General features: G+C 35.4%; 1 pseudogene; it reads right to left on the reverse strand.

Moving 5' to 3' along the window:
• The window catches only part of LOC110278284 (UDP-glycosyltransferase 76E1-like), a 37,062-nt pseudogene extending 35,432 nt beyond the window's left edge, over positions 1-1,630 (reverse strand).
• Positions 1,631-9,523: the final 7,893 nt, after the last annotated feature.

Genomic DNA, 9,523 nt, shown 5'->3' on the forward strand with positions numbered 1-9,523 from the left:
ATTATTATTATAAATTATAAAAAATATTATATTTTGAAAACATAAAGTTAAAATAAATTTATAATAAATATTATTTATTTTTATTATAAATATATAACAAATATTAATATAAAGAAATAAAATTAAAATAATTTTAGAATAAATATTATATATCTATTGATTATTAATTTTACCCTAATTAAGATAAGCATACAGCAAATAAGGCAAAGCCCTCATCTTCTCTTCGAAACCAAAGGGCGAAGAGCACTCTTCCTCCCTCCACCGTACCATCAACCCTAACCCACGCCTTCAGAATCCGAGACGTTATCGAACCGCAGCTCACCAGGAAGCCCAAATTGGCACCATCATCGCAAGTCACCAGGAAGCCCTAAATCGCAACTCACCATCGTCGCACATCATCGTCGCTGTGTCCTTCCCGAAATCGTCGCTGCCTCCTCCTTCCCGGCGTCGCTGAGTCTCTTCTCTCGGCGGCGTCGCTGCTTATCCCCTCTCCGCGGCTTCAGTGCTTCTCCATTCTCCGCGGCGTCCTTGCGTCTTCTGCTTCGCTGCTTCTCCCCTGTTCTGCTTCGCTGCTTCTGCTTCACTGGGTTGTGCTTCGTTGCTTCACTGCATCGGCGGTTTGTGGGTTGTCATATGTGGCAAGTGTTTTTCTTATCTGATTTGCTGTTGCTTAGTTAGGGCTTGATTGGTTGTTGGGACCTGGGTATTTTTGTTGGAGAATATAGTATGAAAATAAAGTCCTTTTCTTTGTTGGGAAAATATAAACAAAGATTGAACAATGGGGCATAAGTTTCTGGAAACAGTGGGTTCTTAAGAGGAATTATAAATATAAATGTGAAGGAAGCGAAGATGAAAATGCAATGGGTGATGAATGTGTTGCTTTGCACAGTTGAGCAATAAAACAGGGTTTGCAACATAGCAATGTATAAAGCTGTGGGGATTGAATGATTACTGATTAGTTGATTCATTTTAGTCCTGTTTTTGTTCTTTCTGTTGTTCTGTGTTCTTTCTGTTGTTCTGTGTTCTTTTGGTTTTTTTGGCTAACTTTTATTTGGTTATCAAACATTTTCTGAAATATATATACTCTTAACACAATTAATTAGAACACACATAAATGAACCCTAGCTTTAATTTAATCATGATTGAAGCATGCATGCACATAATATATAAATTGAATACCTTGTAAGGAAAGATATCCCTTTCTTTGTAAGGTAGGAAACCAATGGTATGACAGAAAAGTTGTGCAACATGTGGTTCTAAAGAGCATTGTACGAAGATTGAGTTCTCTAGCCAGAGAATCAACAACATGCATTAAACCATCGTAGATAATACACGAAATTTTTTTTTCTTTGATGATCCTATTCAAAACCTCCTTAAGTGGTGTGACACAATATGTGTTGAGGTGTGAAGTAATGTAAATAAAGATTTTAGAAGAAACGGTATATGTATTGGATAAACCATCATGAAAAGGTACAAAAGTAAAATTAAGGTGGTTTGGGTCAGGAAAATTAAATTTGGTGTGTACCACGATAATGGAGAAGTCATTGGAGTGAACGATGGTGGCTAATTGAAGCATAGGTGTCATGTGGCCTTGAAGGGGTGGTGGAATAATAATCAAGCTTGATGCCATTATTATGAATCAAACGGTTGTAGTGGGGGTGTGAAGGTATCAGAAACCTTAGGAATGAAGAAGGAAGAAGAAGTTGAAAGAGAAAGGAAGAAACACACACAAGTCACTTAGTCTTAGTCTTATATAGCAATCTTGAATATGGTAAGTCTATGGTGCTGACTGCTATAATCATCATGTCATGCGGACAGTATGTGGTGCCGTTGGAATGTGACGCGTGCATGTATGTATTTGTCAAAGGGACCGTGTTTGTACTTTGTAGGGTGACTATTTAGTCTATTACGGAGGGTTGGATTGCTCCGTTTGCTTTGTTGCATGTTTATTAATTAGGATTAATAAAGTCTTTATATTAAAGATTAGGTTGGGCAGGACACAGTTGTTTTGTCATTGGACCATGACTTTTGGGTTGGACTAGTTGAACTTTTGATAGTATTCTAAACTATTAAATCTTTGAGAAAAGTTTTTTTTTTAATTTGTGAAAATTAAAAATATTATTAAATATTTTAAATTATGATAAATATATCCAACCATTATATATTATATTATTATTATCAAAAAGGATTTTAATGATCAATATAGAATGTCCTTTTATGCAAAAATATATTAAAAACGAGATATTTTATTTATAAAAGTTGATTAAAGAATTATACATTAAAAAAATAACATAAAAATACAATAAATAAGAATTATTTATACAAGAAATTTAATATCTTTAATGTCTTTCTTTTAATACAATGATGTATTTAATTAATATACTTTTTCCAGTATAACACTACAAGTGGAGTGTAGTGTATTTTGAAAATGTTTTTAACTTATGTGATTCAAACACTATATCTGTAATCTAATAATCTTGCATTCTTAGCGCTAATTTAACAGTCTTACGATTTTAGATGCTCTATATTGAATTGGCAATATAAAAATACTCCATTTGTAATAACGGCATTCCAACTTCATTGTCCTATCAAACTGAAGCAATTTTTTTTTCCTTGGTCAACAAACGAAAAAAAAACACCATTTTAACAATGGATTTTCCTTTTTTTTTTCTCTTAGTTAACATCAACCTTTTTTCATTAGACCTAATTAATTAGCATTATGTGAAACCTACTCAGTGCACCACTGCACCTAATATCAAGCTTCAACTCACCGACCTTTGTAACCCAATTCTCTTTTATTATAGAACAACCTAAACATACGTAATTAATTAGCATCTAAAGACGGGATAGTTGACCCCTTTACAATGCAATGATAAATAACGTCTTGAAATAATAAGCCAGTTGGTGAGCTTTTTTTTTCAAAATAGTTGAGTGTGTACGTTCCCACAATTTTAAATAATTAATTGTTTAATTTTATAATATAACAAAAATGCATATTCTAAATGTTTTAGTTAAGAAGATCATAATATCAATAGTCCAAAATTATATTTAGTATTTTAAATATAAATATTTAATTTAATTTAAAATAATTTTTGTAGCGTGTGTGTATATATATAATAATAGAGTGTTAATCTGTTAGATTTCTCTTTTTAAAAATTATAAAAATATATTTGAATAAAAATTTATTAAAAATATTAATAAAAAGCATTAAAAAAAACTTATTTCAGTTTTATTATTATTTTATTAAAGCGTACTTTTAAGTTAAATCCTAATAATAATAAAGGTTTGGAAATATCAAATTATTCAGTTTGGTGTGTGCATATTTCAAGGAGACCACAGACATGATAAATTCTTTGCAGGGAACAGGATCTATCGATCATAGATATGTCAGTTCCATAATTAAGATAGTTATTAATTAAATCTGATACGTAGTGGTTAAAAATTAATTTGTGGCGTTTGAACTTGTCAACTAATTTATTAAGTGATGACCTACATCTACATTCAATCTCATCCCAACGACGTGGGATTTTTTTCCCTCTCATTCTTGGGCAACGTGGAAAATTCTTCATCACTGAACAGCATGCTAATAATGTATTGTCCATGTACGACCCTGAATATCAGCATGCTAATAATTAACGGGTAACAAGTGTTACAATCAATTATTGTACGTGGGATTTTTTTTTCCTCTCAATCAACTATTTGTTGCCAAGTAAGGTACACAATAATGTACACATTGTTTAGTAACGTCTGAAAATATTCTTAAATTTAGGAACAGTGTGAATGTATGGTTTAGGGGGGAAAACAGGCCAGGCCAAGTCAATAGGACTAGCCTGTCACGTAATCAATTGGCCTGAGTCTGACCTACAGCCTGCTATAGGCTTTTTTTATAGTACTAATCCTGGCCTGTTATTCAGCCTTGCCTGACCTGAAGCCTGTTAAAAGGTCGATAATTTTTTTTTATAAAAATAAAAATATTATTTAAAAAAATTATTTGTTACTGTACTAGTCAGCATTCCCTATAACTATATAATATGAGATACACATGTAATTACTCCAATTCAATTTGTTATTAATTCATTTCTAACAAACTTTGAGAACTTTACTCTTTTTCTATTCTCTCTCTTTCTCTCTCTCCGGCCTGATACCTATATGGTATCAGAGCTTTCTCTCTATATCAGAACTTTGTAATGTAACTGTAATTAGATTATATATATTTGTGCAATCTATATCATGTATATGATGGAACATAAAGTTGCATTATTGTTAAAATTGTACAATATGTGTGTTTGTGTGTGTGTGTGTGGTGGCATGGAGATAGATGGCTAAGGATGGCTTATATTTGACCGTCCAATAGTCATATGATACTTATGGAATGGTCAATGTATTCAATGAGTGTATGAAACTTTAGTCAAACCTGAGAGTTATTGTAGTGTGCCTGTGTGGTTTACTCTGGGCGTTTGAGAGAATTTTTTTTCTTTGGGTCAGGTGGATTTTTTTATTTTAAATTTTGAATTTAATTTTGATGCACGGTGTAAGGTGTTTTACACAGTTCTATCATCACATTCATTTTTTTGGATGACTATTCACGCAGTCAATTTGATAGTTATTTTTGCTAATTTAATATTATGTGATTGGATGCACATGTAAAACGGTTTTACATTGACAGTATATAAAATTTTACACTGTCGTACAATTACATATATCCTTTGAATGATCATTCACACAGTATCGCCGTCAATGAAAACAATAATTACTTTTAATAATGTGGCGTTACGTAATTAGATATACATGTAAAATTGCTTGACACTTACCGTACATATTAAAATTAAATTTTTTTAAATAATTAATGTTTTTATCAAAATAATGTGAAAACGTATGTTATTAGTAACACTTGTATAGAATCATTCAAATTTTACGAGTTAGAATGTTTTTTATATAATTTGTATAATTGTTTTAATAATTTTTTTAAAGATTTATATTTTAATTTATTAATTTAGTTAAGAAAATCATAATATCAATAGTCCAAAATTATATTTAGTATTTTAAATATAAATATTTAATTTAATTTAAAATAATTTTTTGTAACGTATATATATAATAATAGAGTGTTAGTCTGTTAGATTTGTCTTTTTAAAAATTGTAAAAATAGATTTGAATAAAAATTTATTAAAAATATTAACAAAAAGCATTAAAAAAACTTATTTCTGTTTTATTATTATTTTATTAAAGCGTACTTTTAAGCTAAATCCTAACAATAATAAAGGTTTGGAAATGTCAAATTATTCGGCTCGGTGTGTGCATATTTCAAGGAGAGCACAGACATGGTAAATCCTTTGTATGGAACAGGATCTATCGATCATAGATATGTCAGTCCCGCAGTTAAGATAGTTATTAATTAAATCTGATACGTAGTGGCTAGAAATTAATTTGTGGCGTTTGAACTTGTCTACTAATTTATTAAGGGATGACCTACATCTACATTCAATCTCATCCCAACGACGTGGAATTTTTTCCCCTCTCATTCTTGGGCAACGTGGAGAATTCTTCATCACTGAATATCAGCATGCTAATAATGTATTGTCCGTGTACGATCCTGAATATCAGCATGCTAATAATTAAAGGGTAACAAGAAGTGTTACAATCAATTATTGTACGTGGAATTTTTTTCCCTTCTCAATCAATTATTTGTTGCCAAGTAAGGTACACAATAATATACACATTGTTTAGTAATGTCCGAAAATATTCTTAAATTTAGGAACAGTGAGAATGCATGGTTTAGGGGTGGAAACAGGTCAGGCCAGGTCAATAAGACTAGCCTGTCACGTAATCAATTGGCCTGAGCCTGGCCTGCAGCCGGCTATAGACTTTTTTTAAAGTACTAACACTGGCTGGTTATTCAGCCTGGCCTGGCCTGAAGCCTGTTAAAAGGCCGATAATTTTTTTTTTACAAAAATAAAAATATTATTTAAAAAATTTATTTGTTATTGTACTAGTCAGCATTCCCTATAACTATATAATATGATATACACATATAATTACTCCAATTCAATTTATTAGTAATTCATTTCTAACATACTTTCAGAATTTTACTCTTTTCCTATTCTCTCTCTTTCTCTCTCTCTGGCCTGATACCTATATGGTATCAGAGCTTTCTCTCTATATCAGAGTTTTGTAATATAACTGTAATTAGATTTCATATATTTGTGCAATCTATATCATGTATATGATGGAACATAAAGTTGCATTATTGATGAAATTGTACAATACATATATATATATATATGTAAACGTTGGATAACCGGAGATTAATGGGCTGGACTCATTGGGTTGGCCCAATCGTCTGGGGAATGAAGCCTTCGAGCGGGTTTGCGCCTTTAGCGCCTCCGTCCGACTTGTATGTGTGAGAGAATGGGGGGTAGTACCTGCAAAGACACTCCGATGCCTAAGTCAGCAAGGATGTGAGCAGGTCTAGAGAGTATTGGGACTTAGAAATACCTGAAGGGTGTCAGTGTATTTATAGTGGTGAACCAATAACCACCGCTGGAGTAGTTCCACCTTTTAGGGTGGATAACTGTCCCTTTATCTTAGGGAGGTTACGATATGGATCCTGGAAGTGGATTGAGAGATTTTAGGGGTAGTTATTATCTTCCAACTAATCTCTGCTTCCGACTTCGTTGGATCAAGTCGTGGGGAGCACCGAATTCTTAAGAGAAGGTCGGTGTACTGAGGTGCCCAACCTTGTGGGTTGGATCTGTCGTTTGGACCTGGGCCTTAGCGTTGGGCCAGGGTATGAACAGTGCCCCTACTTGAGCCCAATTTCTTTTAAGAGTTGGGTATAACTCGGGACTGTAGCTGACCTGATAGGGAACCGACGTGATTTTTAAGAACCAACGTGTTTTTGAAAGCTTTCAACAGTCGCGTCAAATCAAACGTCGCGTCTCTTAGAGGTTTGAGCATTCATACGCGGGGGCGGTTACCTTGGTAACGGTGCAACTTCTTAAATGGTTGCGTCGTTTTACCTTTATGCCGCTAACGTGCTTATAAATACTTTTCCCTCTCTTTCCTTGTTTCGTTTCTGAAAACTTTCTCACTTACACACTCTGTTCCAAAAAGAAAGCTTCCTTTTTCTTTGATCAACTGCTGTAGCACCTTCGACCTTCAAAGGTAAAGGTCAGTTTTCTTTCTTCTCCTTCTCTTTTGCATGTATTTTATTTTGAGAGGAGTGTTGGTCGTAGACTTTAGTGATTCTGTTTTGTCAAGGATCTAACCCCAGGCCCCTTAGAGACCCTATTTTTTTTATCTTTTTTTCTTTTTTTTCCTTTGTAGGTTTCGAGATCCTTTTCTGTTTTAGAAAAAAGATGTCTTCTATAGAATCCCTCGCTCGGTGGGTAGATGTTACAATTCTTGGGGAAGAACCCCTTATAGATACAGATTACGTTACCGACCTTCGTACGCACCATAGAATTTGTGCTTCTGATGGGGATGAGTCGAGATATGAACTGATAGCCCCGGGTCCAAAAGACCGGGTTTGTTTTGGAAGAGCTTTTGAGGAAGACCCTCATTTTATTTTTATGTATGAGAGTTTTTTCACCCGTTTGGGTGTTCTTCTTCCTTTTTCTGACTTTGAGATAGCCATTTTATCTCATTGCCAGAAAGCTCCTACCCAGCTTCACCCCAACTCTTGGGGTTTTTTGAAAATTTATCAATTTATCAGCCATGCCCTGGATTTCTCGACTTCTTTGAGGATTTTCTTTTTTCTTTTTCACATGATCAAGCCCTTTAGTAGGCAAAATAACAAGCAACAATGAGTTTCTTTCCGGGCCATACAAGGCCGGAGAGTTTTTACCCTTTTTGATGAATCCTTTCATGATTTTAAAAACTTCTTTTTCAAAGTGCAAGCTGTAGAGGGGTCACCACCCCTTTTTTCTGGATCAAAATTCTTCTCCTCGCTTTCCCCTGTACTGGTTAGAGGCCTCTCCTTGTGAGAAATATAGTTTGGATGATTTGGACGAGGTGGAGGCGGCCATCGTTGGGTTCCTCCGAGAAGTTTGGGGGAGAGCCCCTTATCTGGATACCAAGAAGTTCCTCCAGGGGTCTCCGACCTTTGTGCAGGCCCAATTAGGTAGTGTCATATAGATTTGTTGGGTTTTTCAACTTTCCGAGTTGTTTTCTCCGATTTGTTTTGTTGACTTTTTTACCTAATGGCTTTTGCAGAGATGGTAAAGAAGAATTCGAGGGAGTCTTACCAGAGGGTTCAGGAGGCCAAAGCGAGATCCCACGCCAGGGTCGGTGGTGCAAGGGCAGCTGGTCCTTCCCCTCCCCCTTCTTCTCATAGCTTGGGAAGCCTGCTCGACCTATTGTTATTTCTTCATCGGCCTCTTCTCTTTCGCCCCCTTCTTCCCGACCTTCTCCTGAGCCAGAAAAGAAGAAGCGTAAGGCTTTAGAATCTGGCTCTCCTTTTGAAGGTGAGGCCAAGGTGGATGCACCTCAATTTATCCATGGGCATATCTATCCTTATACTCGTATAAGTATGGATGATGTTTCTCTTCGAAACCACCTTACTATTCTGGCTCAGGAGAGTATCTGGGCGGCGGGGGTGTGCACCAAGTTTCTTGATATTTTTGAGAAGACTCCCCTCAGCTCTTTGGGTTTATCCCTGAGGGTTGAGGAGCTAGAGGAAGGATTCTTTTGTATTAGGAGGCTGAGAGGAGCCTGAATGATGAGGTAACCAAGCTGAGAGAAGAGATAGATAATCTCCAGAAGGAAGGGGAGAGGTTGATGGGTCGATGCTCTATGGCGGAGAGTCTACGGGAGAAGGCGGAGCAGAGCTACTCAAGCTTGTTCCAGGACCTTGTGGAGGTCAAAAAAGATCTGGTAAGAGCTCGAGATGCTTATGTGGACTTGGAGGACTCCATTGCCGAGGGATCTGAGGAAGCGTGGAGGGTGTTGACAAATGAATTTTTGCCGGTATAGAAATTATCAAGTAATCAATCGTAGTATAGTCTAAACCGACGCAAAATCCATCATCAAACAAATCTACAATCTATAACCGAGAGTATTAGTCCCGAGTCGTTCTTCCCTAGGAATGCTACAAGGATGCATGCTATTGGTTAACTGGTCTTTTGTGGTCCAAAGAATGTGGCCTAGAAGTGTTAATAAAAGGGAACAACAATCAATCAATAGTAAAAACCTTGGCCAAGGTTGAACATTGGAAGTTCCATCACTATAGTTTCCTTCAATTGTGATAACAAAGGAGTGTTGCTTCACTTAGTCAACCCCTAATTATAGAGGAAAGTCAAGTGAAGGTAACTAACTTGAGTCACAAGTCCTAGTCTTACCGTAGGGAAGTCTAGCTTTAGTGCACTCCAAGTCAATTAGCAATTCTCAATTCTTAATCAACAATTGACATCCATTATTCAAGTGTCTCCAATGACTCAACCACTAGGCCAAGTGAGGGGATACTACTCCATATCTAAAGTTGGCATTTTCTCAAACACTTGGAGAGCAAGAATGAAAGACATAG

This window comes from Arachis duranensis, chromosome 2 (genome assembly GCF_000817695.3).
Source record: "Arachis duranensis cultivar V14167 chromosome 2, aradu.V14167.gnm2.J7QH, whole genome shotgun sequence".
Classification (NCBI taxonomy): Eukaryota; Viridiplantae; Streptophyta; class Magnoliopsida; order Fabales; family Fabaceae; genus Arachis; species Arachis duranensis.